Source organism: Orcinus orca, unplaced genomic scaffold (assembly GCF_937001465.1).
Source record: "Orcinus orca unplaced genomic scaffold, mOrcOrc1.1 scaffold_23, whole genome shotgun sequence".
NCBI lineage: Eukaryota > Metazoa > Chordata > Mammalia > Artiodactyla > Delphinidae > Orcinus > Orcinus orca.
In genome coordinates this window covers 1,790,652-1,813,131 of record NW_026043884.1, presented here as the reverse complement: position 1 = coordinate 1,813,131, position 22,480 = coordinate 1,790,652, and the positions used below count along the sequence as shown (strand labels likewise).

The following is a 22,480-nucleotide window of genomic DNA, read 5'->3' as shown; positions in this document are numbered from 1 at the left end:
TCCATAGGTTTTAAGATACTTACTAGTCAGGTACATTCATTGGTGTTTAATATGGGGTGTTGAGTCCATTTCGTTGAGCAAGGAGTAGCTCTTGTCTATTACATATTTGGCTTAAGGAACTTTATCTGTGCTCATTTCAATCTCTGGTTTTATGCGGCACCCCAACTCACCTTTCCCCTTAAGCAAGCATAAGTTGGTTTTCTAAATTTGAGACCCTGTTCTGTTTTGTAATCCAGTTCCTGTGTAGCCAAGTTTACATTCCGTGTATTAGTGATATCTTATGATGTTTCTTTTTCTGTGTGACTTATTTCACTTAGATTCATCATACCTGAACCCACTCATTTTCTGCTACAGGCCTGTTGACAGAGATTTCATTGCTGAGTGATATTGCATTGTACGTAAGTACCACAACTTCTTTATCCATTTTTCATTTTCTGCTATATTGAACTTGTACCATAAACGAGGTTCTTGTAAACAGAGCCGTCCCAAAATTTGGGGTGGCTGTGTCTTTTTGATTTTAATTTCCCTAAGCTATAGGACCATAAGTGGAAGTGCCCTAGGCTCTGTTGCTTTGTTTTTTAGATGTTTCAGGAAACACCATACACTTCTCCCCAGTGGCTTTTGGCAATTTACATCCCGCCCATCAGCATAACAAGGCTCACAGTTCTCCATAGCCTGTCCTGCCTTTCTGGATTTTACACTTTTTTCAGATGGCCCTTTTGAGCAGGGGGAAGTGAGACTTCATTGTAGTGCAGATTTCCTTTGCAAGCTTGCTTGGTTGGCCAAAAACGGCGTATATGTTTTTTCCTGAATATATTCAGGAAAAAACGCATATGCCCTTTTTGGCCAAGTGCATCATTGTGGACGTTCTGCCTCTTTTCCTATGCTTTAAATGCAATTCCAGTGTACCTCCTGAAATTGGTTTCCTGCAATTCTGCCCCACTTTCAAGTCCTCTTGGCAGCCTTACTTCAGTATACTTTTGGATGATAGCTGTCATTTTTAACTCTGCAGGTGTGTGAATTACAGTGCCCCTGAGCTCCTTTCTTCAACTCGCTTTCTTGTGAGCTGGCCACAACACCGCAGTTTTGCTTCAGGCACTAATCTGGTTGCGGCACGGCACGCTGAGCCGTTGGTTAATTCCTCTTCCTGGTGGGAAATGAGAGTTAAATTTGCCCGTCCAGACACCTCCAGCTAGTCTCTCATTGGTTCTCCCTATTCCTGTTCATCTTCCGCAGAAATTGCAAACAGGGCCAAACAGGAGGTTAAAGGCACTGACTCTCCAAGTCGGGAGAGTGTTAATAAAGCGTCTGGAATGTTGCACCCGAGTGCCAGGGCATGAAAACTGAGACATATTTGAACACGTCTCCCGATCACATGGTTGATCATACTCTGGGTTCCACATGCATGTTTTAGCTGAAGGAAGAATCCCTTAAACCTGGAGAGTTGAGACCCGTGGAATGGGTACCATGCAATATGACTTCAAAGGGTCTTCATTTGCTCACCGAACCTCTCCAACCCTATCACAGCTGCGTTTTTGCCCCTGTACACACGCTTGATTCTCTTTCGGAGACATAGCAATCCATAGGTTTTAAGATACTTACTAGTCAGGTACATTCTTAGGCGTTTAATATGGGGTGTTGAGTCCATTTCGTTGAGCAAGGAGTAGCTCTTGTCTGTTACATATTTGGCTTAAGGAACTTTATCAGTGCTCATTTCAGTCTCTGGTTTTATGCAGCACCCCAACTCATCTTTCCCCTTAAGCAAGCATAAGTTGCTTTTCTAAATTTGAGACCCTGTTCTGTTTTGTAATCCACTTCCTGTGTATCCAAGTTTACATTCCGTGTATTAGTGATATCTTATGATGTTTCTTTTTCTGTGTGACTTATTTCAGTTAGAATCATCATACCTGAATCCACTCATTATGCTGCTACGGGCCTGATGACATAGATTTCATTGCTGAGTAATATTGCATTGTACGTAAGTACCACAACTTCTTTATCCATTTTTCACTTTCTGCGAAATTGAACTTGTACCGTAAAGGAGGTTCTTGTAAACAGAGCCGTCCCAAACTTTGGGGTGGCTGTGTCTTTTTGATTTTAATTTCCCTAAGCTATAAGACCATAAGTGGAAGTGCCCTAGGCTCTGTTGCTTTGTTTTTTATATGTTTCAGGAAACACCATACACTTCTCCCTAGTGGCTGTCGGCAATTTACATCCCGTCCATCAGCATAACAAGGCTCCCAGTTCTCCATGGCCTGTCCTGCCTTTCTGGATTTTACACTTTTTTCAGATGGCCCTTTTGACCGGGGGGAAGTGAGACTTCATTATAGTGCAGATTTCCTTTGCAAGCTTGCTTGATTGGCCCAAAAGTGCGTATGCGTTTTTTCCTGAATATATTCATGAAAAAACGCATACACCCTTTTTGGCCAAGTGCATCATTGTGGACGTTCTGCCTCTTTTCCTATGCTTTAAATGCAATTCCAGTCTACTTCCTGAAATCGGTTTCCTGCAATTCTGCCCCGCTTTCAAGTCCTCTTGGCAGCCTTACTTCAGTATATTTTTGGACGATAGCTGTCATTTATAACTCTGCAGGTTTGTGAATTACAGTGCCCCTGAGCTCCTTTCTTCAACTCGCTTTCTTGTGAGCTGGCCGCAACACCGCAGGATTGCTTCAGGCCCTAATCATGGTCTGGCACGGCACGCTGAGCCTTTGGTTAATTCCTCTTCCTGGTGGGAAATGAGAGTTAAATTTGCCCGTCCAGACACCTCCAGCTAGTCTCACATTGGTTCTCCCTATTCCTGTTCATCTTCCGCAGAAATTGCAAACTGGGCCAAACAGGAGGTTAAAGGCACTGACTCTCCAAGTCAGGAGAGTGTTAGTAAAGCGTCTGGAATGTTGCACCGGAGTACCAGGGGACGAGAACTGAGACATATTTGAACACGTCTCCCGATCACACGGTTGATCATACTCCGGGTTCCACATGCATGATTTAGCTGAAGGAAGAATCCCTTAAACCTGGAGAGTTGAGACCCGTGGAATGGGTACCATGCAATATGACTTCAAAAAGTCTTCATTTGCTCACCGAACCTCTCCAATCCTATCACTGCTGCGTTTATGCCCCTGTACACACGCTTGATTCTCTTTCGGAGACATAGCGATCCATAGGTTTTAAGATTCTTACTAGTCAGGTACATTCTTAGGCGTTTAATATGGGGTGTTGAGTCCATTTCATTGAGCAAGGAGTAGCTCTTGTCTATTCCATATTTGGCTTAACGAACTTTATCTGTGCTCATTTCAATCTCTGGTTTTATGCAGCACCCCAACTCACCTTTCGCCTTAAGAAAGCATAAGTTGGTTTTCTAAATTTGAGACCCTGTTCTGTTTTGTAATCCAGTTCCTGTGTAGCCAAGTTTACATTCCGTGTATTAGTGATATCTTATGATGTTTCTTTTTCTGTGTGACTTATTTCAGTTAGAATCATCATACCTGAATCCACTCATTATGCTGCTACGGGCCTGATGACATAGATTTCATTGCTGAGTGATATTGCATTGTACGTAAGTACCACAACTTCTTTATCCATTTTTCTCTTTCTGTGAAATTGAACTTGTACCATAAACGAGGTTCTTGTAAACAGAGCTGTCCCAAACTTTGGGTTGGCTGTGTCTTTTGATTTTAATTTCCCTAAGCTATAGGACCATAAGTGGAAGTGCCCTAGGCTCTGTTGCTTTGTTTTAGATGTTCTAGGAAACACCATACACTTCTCCTGAGTGGCTGTTGGCAATTTACATCCCGCCCAACAGCATAACAAGGCTCCCAGTTCTCCATGGCCTGTCCTGCCTTTCTGGATTTTACACTTTTTTCAGATGGCCCTTTTGACTGGGGGGAAGTGAGACTACATTGTAGTGCTGATTTCCTTTGCAAGCTTGCTTTGTTGGCCTAAAAGGGCGTATGCTTTTTTTCCTGAATATATTCAGGAAAAAAAGCATACGCCCTTTTTGGCAAGTGCATCATTGTCGACGTTCTGCCTCTTTTCCTATGCTTTAAATGCAAATCAAGTCTACCACCTGAAATCGGTTTCCTGCAATTCTGCCCCGCTTTCAAGTCTTCTTGGCAGCCTTACTTCAGTATATTTTTGGACGATAGCTGTCATTTATAACTCTGCAGGTTTGTGAATTACAGTGCCCCTGAGCTCCTTTCTTCAATTCGTTTTCTTGTGAGCTGGCCGCAACACCGCAGGATTGCTTCAGGCCCTAATCTGGTTCCGGCACGGCACGCTGAGCCTTTGCTTAATTCCTCTTCCTGGTGGGAAATGAGAGTTAAATTTGCCCGTCCAGACACCTCCAGCTAGTCTCTCATTGGTTCTCCCTATTCCTGTTCATCTTCCGCAGAAATTGCAAACTGGGCCAAACAGGAGGTTAAAGGCACTGACTCTCCAAGTCGGCAGAGTGTTAGTAAAGCATCTGGAATGTTGCACCCGAGTACCAGGGTACGAGAACTGAGACATATTTGAACACGTCTCCCGATCACATGGTTGATCATACTCTGGGTTCCACATGCATGTTTTAGCTGAAGGAAAAATCCCTTAAACCTGGAGAGTTGAGACCCGTGGAATGGGTACCATGCAATGTGACTTCAAAGGGTCTTCATTTGCTCACCGAACCTCTCCAATCCTATCACTGCTGTGTTTATGCCCCTGTACACACGCTTGGTTCTGTTTTGGAGACATAGCAATCCATAGGTTTTAAGATACTTACTAGTCAGGTACATTCTTAGGCGTTTAATATGGGGTGTTGAGTCCATTTCGTTGAGCAAGGAGTAGCTCTTGTCTATTACATATTTGGCTTAAGGAACTTTATCTGTGCTCATTTCAATCTCTGGTTTTATGCAGCACCCCAACTCACCTTTGCCCTTAAGCAAGCATAAGTTGGTTTTCTAAATTTGAGACCCTGTTCTGTTTTGTAATTCAGTGCCTGTGTAGCCAAGTTTACATTCCGTGTATTAGTGATATCTTATGACGTTTCTTTTTCTGTGTGACTTATTTCAGTTAGAATCATCATACCTGAATCCACTCATTATGCTGCTACGGGCCTGATGACATAGATTTCATTGTTGAGTGATATTGCATTGTACGTAAGTACCACAACTTCTTTATCCATTTTTCACTTTCTGTGATATTGAACTTGTACCGTAAACGAGGTTCTTGTAAACAGAGCTGTCCCAAACTTTGGGGTGGCTGTGTGTTTTTGATTTTAATTTCCCTAAGCTATAGGACCATAAGTGGAAGTGCCCTAGGCTCTGTTCCTCAGTTTTTTAGATGTTTCAGGAAACACCATACACTTCTCCCGAGTGGCTGTTGGCAATTTACATCCCGCCCATCAGCATAACAAGGCTCCCAGTTCTCCATGGCCTGTCCTGCCTTTCTGGATTTTACACTTTTTTCAGATTGCCCTTTTGACCGGGGGGAAGTGAGACTTCATTGTAGTGCAGATTTCCTTTGCAAGCTTGCTTGGTTGGCCAAAAAGGGCGTATGTGTTTTGTCCTGAATATATTCAGGAAAAAACGCATACGCCCTTTTTGGCCAAGTGCATCATTGTGGACGTTCTGCCTCTTTTCCTATGCTTTAAATGCAATTCCACTCTACCTCCTGAAATCGGTTTCTTGCAATTCTGCCCCGCTTTCAAGTCCTCTTGGCAGCCTTACTTCAGTATATTTTTGGACAATAGCTGTCATTTATAACTCTGCAGGTTTGTGAATTACAGTGCCCCTGAGCTCCTTTCTTCAACTCGCTTTCTTGTGAGCTGGCCGCAACACCGCAGGATTGCTTCAGGCCCTAATCTGGTTCCGGCACGGTATGCTGATCCTTTGGTTAATTCCTCTTCCTGGTGGGAAATGAGAGTTAAATTTGCCCGTCCAGACACCTCCAGCTAGTCTCTCATTGGTTCTCCCTATTCCTGTTCATCTTCCGCAGAAATTGCAAACTGGGCCAAACAGGAGGTTAAAGGCACTGTCTCTCCAAGTCGGGAGAATGTTAGTAAAGCGTCTGCAATTTTGCACCCGAGTACCAGGGGATGAGAACTGAGACATATTAGAACACATCTCCCGATCACACGGTTGATCACACTCTGTGTTCCACATGCATTTTTTAGCTGAAGGAAGAATCCCTTAAACTTGGAGAGTTGAGACCCGTGGAATGGGTACCATGCAATATGACTTCAAAGGGTCTTCATTTGCTCACTGAACCTCTCCAAACCTATCACTGCTGCGTTTATGCCCCTGTACTCACGCTTGATTCTCTTTCAGAGACATAGCAATCCATAAGTTTTAAGATACTTACTAGTCAGGTACATTCTTAGGCGTTTAATATGGGGTTTTGAGTCCATTTCGTTGAGCAAGGAGTAGCCCTTGTCTATTACATATTTGGCTTAAGGAACTTTATCTGTGCTCATTTCAATCTCTGGTTTTATGCAGCACCCCAACTCACTTTTCCCCTTAAGCAAGCATAAGTTGGTTTTCTAAATTTGAGACCCTGTTCTGTTTTGTAATCCAGTTCCTGTGTAGCCAAGTTTACACTCCGTGTATTAGTGTTATCTTATGATGTTTCTTTTTCTGTGTGACTTATTTCAGTTAGAGTCATCATACCTGAATCCACTCTATGCTTTACAGGCCTGATGACATAGATTTCATTGCTGATTGATATTGCATTGTACGTAAGTACCACAACTTCTTTATCCAGTTTTCACGTTCTGAGATATTGAACTTGTACCATAAACGAGGTTCTTGTAAACAGAGCTGTCCCAAACTTTGGGGTGGCTGTGTCTTTTTGATTTCAATTTCCCTAAGCTATAGGACCATAAGTGGAACTGCCTTAGGCTCTGTTGCTTTGTTTTTTCGATGTTACAGGAAACACCATACACTTCTCCTGAGTGGCTGTTGGCAATTTACATCCCGCCCATCAGCATAACAAGGCTCCCAGTTCTCCATGGCCTGTCCTGCCTTTCTGGATTTTACACTTTTTTCAGATGGCCCTTTTGACCCGGGGGAAGTGAGACTTCATTGTAGTGCAGATTTCCTTTGCAAGCTTGCTTGGTTGGCCAATAAGGGCATATGCGTTTTTTCCTGAATATATTCAGGAAAAAAAGCATACGCCCTTTTTGGCCAAGTGCATCATTCTCGACGTTCTGCCTCTTTTCCTATGCTTTAAATGCAATTCCACTCTACCTCCTGAAATCGGTTTCCTGCAATTCTGCCCCGCTTTCAAGTCCTCTTGGCAGCGTTACTTCAGTATATTTTTGGACGATAGCTGTCATTTATAACTCTGCAGGTTTGTGAATTACAGTGCCCCTGAGCTCCTTTCTTCAACTCGCTTTCTTGTGAGCTAGCCGCAACACCGCAGGATTGCTTCAGGCCCTAATCTGGTTCCGGCACGGCACGCTGAGCCTTTGCTTAATTCCTCTTCCTGGTGGGAAATGAGAGTTAAATTTGCCCGTCCAGACATCTCCAGCTAGTCTCTCATTGGTTCTCCCTATTCCTGTTCATCATCCGCGGAATTTGCAAACCGGGCCAAACAGGAGGTTAAAGGCACTGACTCTCCAAGTCGGGAGAGTGTTAGTAAAGTGTCTAGAATGTTGCACCCGAGTACCAGGGGACGAGAACTGAGACATATTTGAACATGACTCACGATCACACGGTTGATCATAGTCTGGGTTGCAAATGCATGTTTCGCTGAAGGAAGAATCCCTTAAACCTGGAGAGTTGAGACCCGTGGAATGGGTACCATGCAATATGACTTCAAAGGGTCTTCATTTGCTCACCGAACCTCTCCAATCCTATCACTGCTGCGTTTATGACCCTGTTCTCACGCTTGATTCTCTTTCAGAGACATAGCAATCCATAGGTTTTAAGATACTTACTAGTCAGGTACATTATTAGGCGTTTAATATGGGGTTTTGAGTCCATTTCGTTGAGCAAGGAGTACCTCTTGTCTATTACATATTTGGCTTAAGGAAATTTATCTGTGCTCATTTCAATCTCTGGTTTTATGCAGCACCCCAACTCACTTTTCCCCTTAAGCAAGCATAAGTTGCTTTTCTACATTTGAGACCCTGTTCTGTTTTGTAATCCAGTGCCTGTGTAGCCAAGTTTACATTCCGTGTATTAGTGATATCTTATGATGTTTCTTTTTCTGTGTGACTTATTTCAGTTAGAATCATCATACCTGAATCCACTCATTATGCTGCTACGGGTCTGATGACATAGATTTCATTGCTGAGTGATATTGCATTGTACGTAAGTACCACAACTTCTTTATCCATTTTTCACTTTCTGCGATATTGAACTTGTACTGTAAACGAGGTTCTTATAAACAGAGCCATCCCAAACTTTTGGGTGGCTGTGTCTTTTTGATTTTAATTTCCCTAAGCTGTAGGACCATAAGTGGAAGTGCCCTAGGCTCTGTTGCTTTGTTTTTTAGATGTTTCAGGAAACACCATACAATTATCCGGAGTGACTGTTGGAAATTTACATCCCGCCCATCAGCATAACAAGGCTCCCAATTCTCCATGGCCTGTCCTGCCTTTCTGGATTTTACACTTTTTTCAGATGGCCCATTTGACTGGGGGGAAATGAGACTTCATTGTAGTGCAGATTTCCTTTGCAAGCTTGCTTGGTTGGCGAAAATGTGCGTATGCTTTTTTTCTTGAATATATTCAGGAAAAAACGCATACGCCCTTTTTGCCCAAGTGCATCATTGTGGACGTTCTGCCTCATTTCCTATGCTTTAAATGCAATTCCAGTCTACCTCCTGAAATCGGTTTCCTGCAATTTTGCCCCGCTTTCAAGTCCTCTTGGCAGCCTTACTTCAGTATATTTTTGGACGATAGCTGTCATTTATAACTCTGCAGTTTTGTGAATTACAGTGCCCCTGAGCTCCTTTCTTCAGCTCGCTTTCTCCTGAGGTGGCCGCAACACCGCAGGATTGCTTCAGGCCCTAATCTGGTTCCGGCACAGCACGCTGAGCCTTTGGTTAATTCCTCTTCCTGGTGGGAAATGAGAGTTAAATTTGCCTGTCAGGACACCTCCAGCTAGTCTCTCATTGGTTCTCCCTATTCCTGTTCATCTTCCGCAGAAATTGTAAACTGGGCCAAACAGGAGGTTAAAGGCACTGACTCTCCAAGTCGGGAGAGTGTTAGTAAAGCGTCTGGAATGTTGCACCCGAGTACCAGGGGACGAAAACTGAGACATATTTGAACACGTCTCCCAATCACACAGTTGATCATACTCTAGGCTCCACATGCATGTTTTTGCTGAAGGAAGAATCCCTTAAACCTTGAGAGTTGAGACCCATGGAATGGGTACCATGCAATATGACTTCAAAGGGTCTTCATTTGCTCACCGAACCTCTCCAATCCTATCACTGCTGCGTTTATGCCCCTGTACACACGCTTGATTCTCTTTCGGAGACATAGCGATCCATAGGTTTTAAGATACTTACAAGTCAGGTACATTCTTAGGCGTTTAATATGTGGTGTTGAGTCCATTTCGTTGAGCAAGGAGTAGCTCTTGTCTATTACATATTTGGATTAAGGAACTTTATCTGTGCTCATTTCAACCTCTGGTTTTATGCAGCACCCTAACTCACCTTTCCCCTTAAGCAAGCATAAGTTGGTTTTCTAAATTTGAGACCCTGTTCTGTTTTGTAATCCAGTTCCTGTGTAGCCAAGTTTACATTCCGTGTATTAGTGATATCTTATGATGTTTCTTTTTCTGTGTGACTCATTTCAGTTAGAATCATCATACCTGAATCCACTCATTATGCTGCTACGGGCCTGATGACATAGATTTCATTGCTGAGTGATATTGCATTGTACGTAAGTACCACAACTTCTTTATCCATTCTTCACTTTCTGCGACATTGAACTTGTACCGTAAAAGAGGTTCTTGTAAACAGAGCCATCCCAAACTTTGGGGTGGCTGTGTCTTTTTGATTTTAATTTCCCTAAGCTATAGGACCATAAGTGGAAGTGCCCTACACTCTGTTGCTTTGTTTTTTAGATGTCTCAGGAAACACCATACACTTCTCCTGAGTGGCTGTTGGCAATTTACATCCCGCCCAACAGCATAACAAGGCTCCCAGTTCTCCATGGACTGTCCTGCCTTTCTGGATTTTACACTTTTTTCAATTGGCCCTTTTGACCGGGGAGAAGTGAGACTTCATTGTAGTGCAGATTTCCTTTGCAAGCTTGCTTGTTTGGCCAAAAAGGGCGTATGCGTTTTTTCCTTAATATATTCAGGAAGAAACGCATACGCCCTTATTGGATAAGTGCATCATTGTGCAGGTTCTGCCTCTATTCCTATGCTTTAAATGCAATTCCAGTCTACCTCCTGAAATCGGTTTCCTGCAATTTTGCCCCGCTTTCAAGTCCTCTTGGCAGCCTTACTTCAGTATATTTTTGTACGATAGCTGTCATTTATAACTCTGCAGGTTTGTGAATTACAGTGCCCCTGAGCTCCTTTCTTCAACTCGCTTTCTTGTGAGCTGCCCGCAACACCGCACGATTGCTTCAGGCCCTAATCTGGTTCCGGCACGGCACGCTGAGCCTTTGGTTAATTCCTCTTCCTCATGGGAAATGAGAGTTAAATTTGCACGTCCAGACACCTCCAGCTAGTCTCTCATTGGTTCTCCCTATTCCTGTTCATCTTCCACAGAAATTGCAAACTGGGCCAAACAGGAGGTTAAAGGCACTGACTCTCCAAGTCGGGAGAGTGTTAGTAAAGCATCTGGAATTTTGCAACCGATTACAAGGGGACAAGAACTGAGACATATTGGAACACGTCGCCCGATCACACGGTTGATCATACTCTGGGTTCCACATGCATGTTTTACCTGAAGGAAGAATCCCTTAAACCTGGAGAGTTGAAACCCGTGGAATGGGTACCATGCAATATGACTTCAAAGGGTCTTCATTTGCTCACCGAACCTCTCCAATCCTATCACTGCTGCGTTTTTGCCACTGTACGCACGCTTGATTCTCTTTTGGAGACATAGCAATCCATAACTTTTAAGATACTTACTAGTCAGCTACATTCTTAGGCGTTCAATATGGGGTGTTGAGCCCATTTCGTTGAGCAAGGAGTAGTTCTTGTCTATTACATATTTGGCTTAAGGAACTTTATCTGTGCTCATTTCAATCTCTGGTTTTATGCAGCACCCCAACTCACCTTTCCCCTTAAGCAAGCATAAGTTGGTTTTCTACATTTGAGACCCTGTTCTGTTTTGTAATCGAGTTCCTGTGTAGCCAAGTTTACATTCCGTGTATTAGTGATATCTTATGATGTTTCTTTTTCTGTGTGACTTATTTCAGTTAGAATCATCATACCTGAATCCACTCATTATGCTGCTACGGGCCTGATGACATAGATTTCATTGCTGAGTGATATTGCATTGTACGTAAGTACCACAACTTCTTTATCCATTTTTCACTTTCTGCGATATTGAACTTGTACCATAAACGAGGTTCTTGTAAACAGAGCCATCCCAAACTTTGGGGTGGCTGTGTCTTTTTGATTTTAATTTCCCTAAGCTATAGGACCATAAGTGGAAGTGCCCTAGGCTCTGTTGCTTTGTTTTTTAGATGTTTCAGGAAGCACCATACACTTCTCCCAAGTGGCTGTTGGCAATTTTCATCCCGACCATCAGCATAACAAAGCACCCAGTTCTCCATGGCCTGTCCTGCCTTTCTGGATTTTACACTTTTTTCAGATGGCCCTTTTGACCGGGGAGAAGTGAGACTTCATTGTAGTGCAGATTTCCTTTGCAAGCTTGCTTGGTTGGCCAAAAAGGGCGTATGCGTTTTTTCCTGAATATATTCAGGAAAAAACTCATACCCCCTTTTGGCCAAGTGCATCATTGTGGACGTTCTGCCTCTTTTCCTATGCTTTAAATGCAATTCCAGTCTACCTCCTGAAATCGGTTTCCTGCAATTCTGCCCCGCTTTCAAGTCCTCTTGGCAGCCTAACTTCAGTATATTTTTGGACGATAGCTACCATTTATAACTCTGCAGGTGTGTGAATTACAGTGCCCCTGAGCTCCCTTCTTCAACTCGCTTTCTTGTAAGCTGGCCGCAACACCGCAGGATTGCTTTAGCCCCTAATCTGGTTCCGGCACGGCACGCTGAGCCTTTGGTTAATTCCTCTTCCTGGTGGGAAATGAGAGTGAAATTTGCCCGTCCAGACACCTCCAGCTAGTCTGTCATTGGTTCTCCCTATTCCTATTCATCTTCCGCAGAAATTGCAAACTGGGCCAAACAGGAGGTTAAAGGCACTGACTCTAAAAGTCGGGAGAGTGTTAGTAAATCGTCTGGAATGTTGCACCGGATTACCAGGGGACGAGAACTGAGACATATTGGAACACGTCTCCCGATCACATGGTCGATCATATTCTGGGTTCCACATGCATGTTTTAGCTGAAGGAAGAATCCCATAAAACTGGAGAGTTGAGACCCGTGGAATGGGTTCCATGCAATATGACTTCAAAGGGTCTTCATTTGCTCACCGAACCTCTCCAATCCTATCACTGCTGCGTTTATGCCCCTGTACACACGCTTGATTCTCTTTCGGAGACATAGCAATCCATAAGTTTTAAGATACTTACTAATCAGGTACATTCTTAGGCGTTTAATATGGGGTGTTGAGCCCATTTCGTTGAGCAAGGAGTAGCTCTTGTCTATTAATATTTGGCTTAAGGAACTTTATCTGTGCTCATTTCAATCTCTGGTTTTATGCAGCACCCCAACTCACCTTTCCCCTTAAGCAAGCATAAGTTGGTTTTCTACATTTGAGATCCTGTTCTGTTTTTTAATCCAGTTCCTGTGTAGCCAAGTTTACATTCCGTGTATTAGTGATATCTTATGATATTTCTTTTTCTGTGTGACTTATTTCAGTTAGAATCATCATACCTGAATCCACTCATTATGCTGCTATGGGCGTGATGCCTTAGATTTCATTGCTGAGTGATATTGCATTGTACGTAAGTACCACAACTTCTTTATCCATTTTTCATTTTCTGCGATATTGAACTTGTACCGTAAACGAGGTTCTTGTAATAAGAGCCGTACCAAATTTTGGGGTGGCTGTGTCTTTTTGATTTTAATTTCCCTAAGCTATAGGACCATAAGTGGAAGTGCCCTAGGCTCTGTTGCTTTGTTTTTTAGATGTTTCAGGAAACACCATACACTTCTCCCCTGTGGCTGCTGGCAATTTTCATCCCACCCATCAGCATAACAAGGCTCCCAGTTCTCCAACGACTGTCCTGCCTTTCTGGATTTTACACTTTTTTCAGATGGCCCTTTTGACCGCGGGGAAGTGAGACTTCATTTTAGTGCAGATTTCCTTTGCAAGCTTGCTTGGTTGACCAAAAAGGGCGTATGCGTTTTTTCCTGAATATATTCAGGAAAAAACGCATACGCCCTTTTTGACCAAGTGCATCATTGTGGACGTTCTGCCTCTTTTCCTGTGCTTTAAATGCAATTCCAGTCTACCTCCTGAAATCGGTTTCCTGCAATTCTGCCCCGCTTTCAAGTCCTCTTGGCAGCCTTACTTCAGTATATTTTTGGACGATAGCTGTCATTTATAACTCTGCAGTTTTGTGAATTACAGTGCCCCTGAGCTCCTTTCTTCAACTCGCTTTCTTGTTAGCTGACCGCAACACCGCAGGATTGCTTCAGTCCCTAATCTGGTTTCGGCACTGCACGCTGAGCCTTTGGTTAATTCCTCTTCCTGATGGGAAATGAGAGTTAAAATTGCCCGTCCAGACACCTCCAGCTAGTCTCTCATTGGTCCTCCCTATCCCTGTTCATCTTCCGCAGAAATTGCAAACTGGGCCAAACAGGAGGTTAAAGGCACTGACTCTCCAAGTCGGGAGAGTGTTAGTAAAGCGTCTGGAATGTTGCACCCGAGTACCAGGGGACGAAAACTGAGACATATTTGAACACGTCTCCCAATCACACGGTTGATCATCCTCTGGGTTCCACATGCATGTTTCAGCTGAAGGAAGAATCCCTTAAACCTGGAGAGTTGAGACCCGTGGCATGGGTACCATGCAATATGACTTCAAAGGGTCTTCATTTGCTCACCGAACCTCTCCAATCCTATCACTGCTGCGTTTATGCCCCTGTACACACGGTTGATTGTCTTTCAGAGACATAGCGATCCATAGGTTTTAAGATACTTACTAGTCAGGTACATTCATTGGCGTTTAATATGGGGTGTTGAGTCCATTTCGTTGAGCAAGGAGTAGCTCTTGTCTATTACATATTTGGCTTAAGGAACTTTACCTGTGCTCATTTCAATCTCTGGTTTTATGCAGCACCCCAACTCACCTTTCCCCTTAAGCAAGCATAAGTTGGTTTTCTAAATTTGAGACCCTGTTCTGTTTTGTAATCCAGTTCCTGTGTAGCCAAGTTTACATTCCGTGTATTAGTGATATCTTATGATGTTTCTTTTTCTGTGTGACTTATTTCACTTAGATTCATCATACCTGAACCCACTCATTTTCTGCTACAGGCCTGTTGACAGAGATTTCATTGCTGAGTGATATTGCATTGTACGTAAGTACCACAACTTCTTTATCCATTTTTCATTTTCTGCTATATTGAACTTGTACCATAAACGAGGTTCTTGTAAACAGAGCCGTCCCAAAATTTGGGGTGGCTGTGTCTTTTTGATTTTAATTTCCCTAAGCTATAGGACCATAAGTGGAAGTGCCCTAGGCTCTGTTGCTTTGTTTTTTAGATGTTTCAGGAAACACCATACACTTCTCCCCAGTGGCTTTTGGCAATTTACATCCCACCCATCAGCATAACAAGGCTCCCAGTTCTCCATAGCCGGTCCTGCCTTTCTGGATTTTACACTTTTTTCAGATGGCCCTTTTGACCGCGGGGAAGTGAGACTTCATTTTAGTGCAGATTTCCTTTGCAAGCTTGCTTGGTTGACCAAAAAGGGCGTATGCGTTTTTTCCTGAATATATTCAGGAAAAAACGCATACGCCCTTTTTGACCAAGTGCATCATTGTGGACGTTCTGCCTCTTTTCCTATGCTTTAAATGCAATTCCAGTCTACCTCCTGAAATCGGTTTCCTGCAATTCTGCCCCGCTTTCAAGTCCTCTTGGCAGCCTTACTTCAGTATATTTTTGGACGATAGCTGTCATTTATAACTCTGCAGTTTTGTGAATTACAGTGCCCCTGAGCTCCTTTCTTCAACTCGCTTTCTTGTTAGCTGACCGCAACACCGCAGGATTGCTTCAGTCCCTAATCTGGTTTCGGCACTGCACGCTGAGCCTTTGGTTAATTCCTCTTCCTGGTGGGAAATGAGAGTTAAAATTGCCCGTCCAGACACCTCCAGCTAGTCTCTCATTGGTCCTCCCTATCCCTGTTCATCTTCCGCAGAAATTGCAAACTGGGCCAAGCAGGAGGTTAAAGGCACTGACTCTCCAAGTCGGGAGAGTGTTAGTAAAGCGTCTGGAATGTTGCACCCGAGTACCAGGGGACGAAAACTGAGACATATTTGAACACGTCTCCCGATCACACGGTTGATCATCCTCTGGGTTCCACATGCATGTTTCAGCTGAAGGAAGAATCCCTTAAACCTGGAGAGTTGAGACCCGTGGAATGGGTACCATGCAATATGACTTCAAAGGGTCTTCATTTGCTCACCGAACCTCTCCAATCCTATCACTGCTGCGTTTATGCCCCTGTACACACGGTTGATTGTCTTTCAGAGACATAGCAATCCATAGGTTTTAAGATACTTACTAGTCAGGTACATTCATTGGTGTTTAATATGGGGTGTTGAGTCCATTTCGTTGAGCAAGGAGTAGCTCTTGTCTATTACATATTTGGCTTAAGGAACTTTATCTGTGCTCATTTCAATCTCTGGTTTTATGCGGCACCCCAACTCACCTTTCCCCTTAAGCAAGCATAAGTTGGTTTTCTAAATTTGAGACCCTGTTCTGTTTTGTAATCCAGTTCCTGTGTAGCCAAGTTTACATTCCGTGTATTAGTGATATCTTATGATGTTTCTTTTTCTGTGTGACTTATTTCACTTAGATTCATCATACCTGAACCCACTCATTTTCTGCTACAGGCCTGTTGAAAGAGATTTCATTGCTGAGTGATATTGCATTGTACGTAAGTACCACAACTTCTTTATCCATTTTTCATTTTCTGCTATATTGAACTTGTACCATAAACGAGGTTCTTGTAAACAGAGCCGTCCCAAAATTTGGGGTGGCTGTGTCTTTTTGATTTTAATTTCCCTAAGCTATAGGACCATAAGTGGAAGTGCCCTAGGCTCTGTTGCTTTGTTTTTTAGATGTTTCAGGAAACACCATACACTTCTCCCCAGTGGCTTTTGGCAATTTACATCCCGCCCATCAGCATAACAAGGCTCACAGTTCTCCATAGCCTGTCCTGCCTTTCTGGATTTTACACTTTTTTCAGATGGCCCTTTTGAGCAGGGGGAAGTGAGACTTCATTGTAGTGCAGATTTCCTTTGCAAGCTTGCTTGGTTGGCCAAAAACGGCGTATATGTTTTTTCCTGAATATATTCAGGAAAAAACGCATATGCCCTTTTTGGCCAAGTGCATCATTGTGGACGTTCTGCCTCTTTTCCTATGCTTTAAATGCAATTCCAGTGTACCTCCTGAAATTGGTTTCCTGCAATTCTGCCCCACTTTCAAGTCCTCTTGGCAGCCTTACTTCAGTATACTTTTGGATGATAGCTGTCATTTTTAACTCTGCAGGTGTGTGAATTACAGTGCCCCTGAGCTCCTTTCTTCAACTCGCTTTCTTGTGAGCTGGCCACAACACCGCAGTTTTGCTTCAGGCACTAATCTGGTTGCGGCACGGCACGCTGAGCCGTTGGTTAATTCCTCTTCCTGGTGGGAAATGAGAGTTAAATTTGCCCGTCCAGACACCTCCAGCTAGTCTCTCATTGGTTCTCCCTATTCCTGTTCATCTTCCGCAGAAATTGCAAACAGGGCCAAACAGGAGGTTAAAGGCACTGACTCTCCAAGTCGGGAGAGTGTTAATAAAGCGTCTGGAATGTTGCACCCGAGTGCCAGGGCATGAAAACTGAGACATATTTGAACACGTCTCCCGATCACATGGTTGATCATACTCTGGGTTCCACATGCATGTTTTAGCTGAAGGAAGAATCCCTTAAACCTGGAGAGTTGAGACCCGTGGAATGGGTACCATGCAATATGACTTCAAAGGGTCTTCATTTGCTCACCGAACCTCTCCAACCCTATCACAGCTGCATTTTTGCCCCTGTACACACGCTTGATTCTCTTTCGGAGACATAGCAATCCATAGGTTTTAAGATACTTACTAGTCAGGTACATTCTTAGGCGTTTAATATGGGGTGTTGAGTCCATTTCGTTGAGCAAGGAGTAGCTCTTGTCTGTTACATATTTGGCTTAAGGAACTTTATCAGTGCTCATTTCAGTCTCTGGTTTTATGCAGCACCCCAACTCATCTTTCCCCTTAAGCAAGCATAAGTTGCTTTTCTAAATTTGAGACCCTGTTCTGTTTTGTAATCCACTTCCTGTGTATCCAAGTTTACATTCCGTGTATTAGTGATATCTTATGATGTTTCTTTTTCTGTGTGACTTATTTCAGTTAGAATCATCATACCTGAATCCACTCATTATGCTGCTACGGGCCTGATGACATAGATTTCATTGCTGAGTAATATTGCATTGTACGTAAGTACCACAACTTCTTTATCCATTTTTCACTTTCTGCGAAATTGAACTTGTACCGTAAAGGAGGTTCTTGTAAACAGAGCCGTCCCAAACTTTGGGGTGGCTGTGTCTTTTTGATTTTAATTTCCCTAAGCTATAAGACCATAAGTGGAAGTGCCCTAGGCTCTGTTGCTTTGTTTTTTATATGTTTCAGGAAACACCATACACTTCTCCCTAGTGGCTGTCGGCAATTTACATCCCGTCCATCAGCATAACAAGGCTCCCAGTTCTCCATGGCCTGTCCTGCCTTTCTGGATTTTACACTTTTTTCAGATGGCCCTTTTGACCGGGGGGAAGTGAGACTTCATTATAGTGCAGATTTCCTTTGCAAGCTTGCTTGATTGGCCCAAAAGTGCGTATGCGTTTTTTCCTGAATATATTCATGAAAAAACGCATACGCCCTTTTTGGCCAAGTGCATCATTGTGGACGTTCTGCCTCTTTTCCTATGCTTTAAATGCAATTCCAGTCTACTTCCTGAAATCGGTTTCCTGCAATTCTGCCCCGCTTTCAAGTCCTCTTGGCAGCCTTACTTCAGTATATTTTTGGACGATAGCTGTCATTTATAACTCTGCAGTTTTGTGAATTACAGTGCCCCTGAGCTCCTTTCTTCAACTCGCTTTCTTGTTAGCTGACCGCAACACCGCAGGATTGCTTCAGTCCCTAATCTGGTTTCGGCACTGCACGCTGAGCCTTTGGTTAATTCCTCTTCCTGGTGGGAAATGAGAGTTAAAATTGCCCGTCCAGACACCTCCAGCTAGTCTCTCATTGGTCCTCCCTATCCCTGTTCATCTTCCGCAGAAATTGCAAACTGGGCCAAGCAGGAGGTTAAAGGCACTGACTCTCCAAGTCGGGAGAGTGTTAGTAAAGCGTCTGGAATGTTGCACCCGAGTACCAGGGGACGAAAACTGAGACATATTTGAACACGTCTCCCGATCACACGGTTGATCATCCTCTGGGTTCCACATGCATGTTTCAGCTGAAGGAAGAATCCCTTAAACCTGGAGAGTTGAGACCCGTGGAATGGGTACCATGCAATATGACTTCAAAGGGTCTTCATTTGCTCACCGAACCTCTCCAATCCTATCACTGCTGCGTTTATGCCCCTGTACACACGGTTGATTGTCTTTCAGAGACATAGCAATCCATAGGTTTTAAGATACTTACTAGTCAGGTACATTCATTGGTGTTTAATATGGGGTGTTGAGTCCATTTCGTTGAGCAAGGAGTAGCTCTTGTCTATTACATATTTGGCTTAAGGAACTTTATCTGTGCTCATTTCAATCTCTGGTTTTATGCGGCACCCCAACTCACCTTTCCCCTTAAGCAAGCATAAGTTGGTTTTCTAAATTTGAGACCCTGTTCTGTTTTGTAATCCAGTTCCTGTGTAGCCAAGTTTACATTCCGTGTATTAGTGATATCTTATGATGTTTCTTTTTCTGTGTGACTTATTTCACTTAGATTCATCATACCTGAACCCACTCATTTTCTGCTACAGGCCTGTTGAAAGAGATTTCATTGCTGAGTGATATTGCATTGTACGTAAGTACCACAACTTCTTTATCCATTTTTCATTTTCTGCTATATTGAACTTGTACCATAAACGAGGTTCTTGTAAACAGAGCCGTCCCAAAATTTGGGGTGGCTGTGTCTTTTTGATTTTAATTTCCCTAAGCTATAGGACCATAAGTGGAAGTGCCCTAGGCTCTGTTGCTTTGTTTTTTAGATGTTTCAGGAAACACCATACACTTCTCCCCAGTGGCTTTTGGCAATTTACATCCCGCCCATCAGCATAACAAGGCTCACAGTTCTCCATAGCCTGTCCTGCCTTTCTGGATTTTACACTTTTTTCAGATGGCCCTTTTGAGCAGGGGGAAGTGAGACTTCATTGTAGTGCAGATTTCCTTTGCAAGCTTGCTTGGTTGGCCAAAAACGGCGTATATGTTTTTTCCTGAATATATTCAGGAAAAAACGCATATGCCCTTTTTGGCCAAGTGCATCATTGTGGACGTTCTGCCTCTTTTCCTATGCTTTAAATGCAATTCCAGTGTACCTCCTGAAATTGGTTTCCTGCAATTCTGCCCCACTTTCAAGTCCTCTTGGCAGCCTTACTTCAGTATACTTTTGGATGATAGCTGTCATTTTTAACTCTGCAGGTGTGTGAATTACAGTGCCCCTGAGCTCCTTTCTTCAACTCGCTTTCTTGTGAGCTGGCCACAACACCGCAGTTTTGCTTCAGGCACTAATCTGGTTGCGGCACGGCACGCTGAGCCGTTGGTTAATTCCTCTTCCTGGTGGGAAATGAGAGTTAAATTTGCCCGTCCAGACACCTCCAGCTAGTCTCTCATTGGTTCTCCCTATTCCTGTTCATCTTCCGCAGAAATTGCAAACAGGGCCAAACAGGAGGTTAAAGGCACTGACTCTCCAAGTCGGGAGAGTGTTAATAAAGCGTCTGGAATGTTGCACCCGAGTGCCAGGGCATGAAAACTGAGACATATTTGAACACGTCTCCCGATCACATGGTTGATCATACTCTGGGTTCCACATGCATGTTTTAGCTGAAGGAAGAATCCCTTAAACCTGGAGAGTTGAGACCCGTGGAATGGGTACCATGCAATATGACTTCAAAGGGTCTTCATTTGCTCACCGAACCTCTCCAACCCTATCACAGCTGCATTTTTGCCCCTGTACACACGCTTGATTCTCTTTCGGAGACATAGCAATCCATAGGTTTTAAGATACTTACTAGTCAGGTACATTCTTAGGCGTTTAATATGGGGTGTTGAGTCCATTTCGTTGAGCAAGGAGTAGCTCTTGTCTGTTACATATTTGGCTTAAGGAACTTTATCAGTGCTCATTTCAGTCTCTGGTTTTATGCAGCACCCCAACTCATCTTTCCCCTTAAGCAAGCATAAGTTGCTTTTCTAAATTTGAGACCCTGTTCTGTTTTGTAATCCACTTCCTGTGTATCCAAGTTTACATTCCGTGTATTAGTGATATCTTATGATGTTTCTTTTTCTGTGTGACTTATTTCAGTTAGAATCATCATACCTGAATCCACTCATTATGCTGCTACGGGCCTGATGACATAGATTTCATTGCTGAGTAATATTGCATTGTACGTAAGTACCACAACTTCTTTATCCATTTTTCACTTTCTGCGAAATTGAACTTGTACCGTAAAGGAGGTTCTTGTAAACAGAGCCGTCCCAAACTTTGGGGTGGCTGTGTCTTTTTGATTTTAATTTCCCTAAGCTATAAGACCATAAGTGGAAGTGCCCTAGGCTCTGTTGCTTTGTTTTTTATATGTTTCAGGAAACACCATACACTTCTCCCTAGTGGCTGTCGGCAATTTACATCCCGTCCATCAGCATAACAAGGCTCCCAGTTCTCCATGGCCTGTCCTGCCTTTCTGGATTTTACACTTTTTTCAGATGGCCCTTTTGACCGGGGGGAAGTGAGACTTCATTATAGTGCAGATTTCCTTTGCAAGCTTGCTTGATTGGCCCAAAAGTGCGTATGCGTTTTTTCCTGAATATATTCATGAAAAAACGCATACGCCCTTTTTGGCCAAGTGCATCATTGTGGACGTTCTGCCTCTTTTCCTATGCTTTAAATGCAATTCCAGTCTACTTCCTGAAATCGGTTTCCTGCAATTCTGCCCCGCTTTCAAGTCCTCTTGGCAGCCTTACTTCAGTATATTTTTGGACGATAGCTGTCATTTATAACTCTGCAGGTTTGTGAATTACAGTGCCCCTGAGCTCCTTTCTTCAACTCGCTTTCTTGTGAGCTGGCCGCAACACCGCAGGATTGCTTCAGGCCCTAATCATGGTCTGGCACGGCACGCTGAGCCTTTGGTTAATTCCTCTTCCTGGTGGGAAATGAGAGTTAAATTTGCCCGTCCAGACACCTCCAGCTAGTCTCACATTGGTTCTCCCTGTTCCTGTTCATCTTCCGCAGAAATTGCAAACTGGGCCAAACAGGAGGTTAAAGGCACTGACTCTCCAAGTCAGGAGAGTGTTAGTAAAGCGTCTGGAATGTTGCACCGGAGTACCAGGGGACGAGAACTGAGACATATTTGAACACGTCTCCCGATCACACGGTTGATCATACTCCGGGTTCCACATGCATGATTTAGCTGAAGGAAGAATCCCTTAAACCTGGAGAGTTGAGACCCGTGGAAAGGGTACCATGCAATATGACTTCAAAAAGTCTTCATTTGCTCACCGAACCTCTCCAATCCTATCACTGCTGCGTTTATGCCCCTGTACACACGCTTGATTCTCTTTCGGAGACATAGCGATCCATAGGTTTTAAGATTCTTACTAGTCAGGTACATTCTTAGGCGTTTAATATGGGGTGTTGAGTCCATTTCATTGAGCAAGGAGTAGCTCTTGTCTATTCCATATTTGGCTTAACGAACTTTATCTGTGCTCATTTCAATCTCTGGTTTTATGCAGCACCCCAACTCACCTTTCGCCTTAAGAAAGCATAAGTTGGTTTTCTAAATTTGAGACCCTGTTCTGTTTTGTAATCCAGTTCCTGTGTAGCCAAGTTTACATTCCGTGTATTAGTGATATCTTATGATGTTTCTTTTTCTGTGTGACTTATTTCAGTTAGAATCATCATACCTGAATCCACTCATTATGCTGCTACGGGCCTGATGACATAGATTTC

General features: G+C 43.4%; 1 long non-coding RNA gene across 3 annotated transcripts in view; it reads right to left on the bottom strand.

The window, feature by feature from the left end:
- LOC125963348 (uncharacterized) overlaps window positions 1-22,480 on the bottom strand; it is a 510,776-nt gene that overhangs the window by 268,960 nt on the left and 219,336 nt on the right. The window contains exon 2 of one of the 3 annotated variants that reach the window (XR_007475175.1): window positions 10,909-10,980. The exons of the other annotated variants lie outside the window; for them this stretch is intronic. This is a non-coding gene — a long non-coding RNA (uncharacterized LOC125963348). The remainder of the gene's footprint in view (window positions 1-10,908; window positions 10,981-22,480) is intronic. 3 annotated transcript variants of the gene reach the window in all.